This window comes from Gossypium hirsutum, chromosome A03 (assembly GCF_007990345.1).
Source record: "Gossypium hirsutum isolate 1008001.06 chromosome A03, Gossypium_hirsutum_v2.1, whole genome shotgun sequence".
In the NCBI taxonomy this organism is placed as follows: Eukaryota; Viridiplantae; Streptophyta; class Magnoliopsida; order Malvales; family Malvaceae; genus Gossypium; species Gossypium hirsutum.
In genome coordinates, this window is record NC_053426.1 from 36,591,192 (window position 1) to 36,592,844 (window position 1,653).

The 1,653-nt window shown below is 34.4% G+C and overlaps 1 non-coding gene across 1 annotated transcript; it reads right to left on the reverse strand.

Moving 5' to 3' along the window:
- Positions 1–1,011: 1,011 nt before the first annotated feature.
- On the reverse strand, positions 1,012–1,118 carry LOC121226306 (small nucleolar RNA R71). The gene has a single exon (XR_005924154.1). It is a non-coding gene; the product is annotated as a small nucleolar RNA R71 (small nucleolar RNA).
- Positions 1,119–1,653: the final 535 nt, after the last annotated feature.

Consider the following 1,653-nt stretch of genomic DNA (forward strand, 5'->3'; position numbering starts at 1 on the left):
GTCTCAAGTCAATCAATTTTCCCAAAGCAATTCCCAAATTCTTTTCTCTGTACGTTCTTAGTTTAGATAATTAGTTAATTAAAACAAATAAAACCCCTTTTATTCTTAGGCTAAATAATAAAAAGATAGTTGTTACTAGTACTTTTGGTTCCCTTGGGTACGATATCCAGATCTTGCCATTACTATACTATTGTTCGATAGTACGCTTGCCTTTTCATCGTGATAATAGTTAGTCTAGGTTTGATCTTCATTATAAATATTTATTACTTATTACGAATCACGCGATCAAGTTTTTGGCGCCGTTGCCGGGGAACTAAAATATTAGGAACGCTAAATTTTTATTACTTTAGCCATTTATTTTTCTTGCAATTTAATTTAATTTTATTATTATTATCTATTAATATACTTATTCTTTCTTTTGGCGGGTTTTTATAGTTTATGACTAGAAGAAACCCATCGGGATAGTTACTTTTTGACGAAGAAATCGATCGTACAGTTCATAGAAATCAAAGAGAGATAAGGTGCAGCTTACGATACAAGGAGAACAAGCAAAAAGACAATACTCAACCCCCAATCGAAGAGATGGCTGAAAACCAAGGCAATCAGCTACCTCCTGCAATTGTGGCTAATCAAAATCCTGTTCCACGCACTATGTATGATTATGCTAAACCTTCTTTAACAGGAACTGAATCTAGCATAGTTAGACCTGCTGTAGCTGTAAATACTTTTGAATTAAAACCTAACACTATTCAGATGATACAGCAGTTTGTTCAGTTTGATGATTTGCAGGATGAAAATCCCAACGCTCATTTAGCAAATTTCCTGGAATTTTGCGATACATTCAAAATCAATGGCGTTTCTAATGATGCCATTCGTCTTTAGTTATTTCCTTTTTCATTGAGGAACAAAGCTAAACAGTGGTTGAACTCGTTACCACGAGGGTCAATTACTACTTGGGAACAAATGATCGAGAAATTTTTACTAAAATATTTTTCGCCGGCTAAAACAGCTAAATTACGTAATGATATCTCTTATTTTATGCAGGTGGATTTAGAAACACTTTTTGATGCATGAGAGAGATACAAGGACTTACTAAGAAGGTGCCCTCACCATGGGTTACCGCTTTGGCTACAAATACAAACAAACCAGTGACTGCCGAATATAAACCTCGTGTCTCATACCCTAACGCGACAAGGAAAGCCGCTCAGACAAACAATTCGGTAACTTCCTTAAACGTTTGAACAAATTACATATTAACTTACCATTTATTGAAGCTTTGTCACAGATGCTAAATGCAATGAAATTTTTAAAAGAGCTTTTAGTAAATAAGCAGAAGTTGGATGAAGCATCGCATGTGGAGCTAAATGCAGTCTGCTCAGCTATTCTACAGAATAAGCTACCCCACAAATTGAAAGATCTAGGGTGTTTTACAATTCCTTGTTTAATTGGTAGTTTAGATATAAGTCATACATTAGTTGATTTAGGGGCTAGTATTAACATTATGCCTTACAAAATGTTTAAGCAACTAGGTCTTAGGAAACCTAAACAAACTAAGATGAGCATTCAATTGGCAGATAAAATTATAAGATTCCCTAGGGGTATTATTAAAGATGTACTCGTGAAAGTAGATAAGTTCATATTTCCTGTTGATTT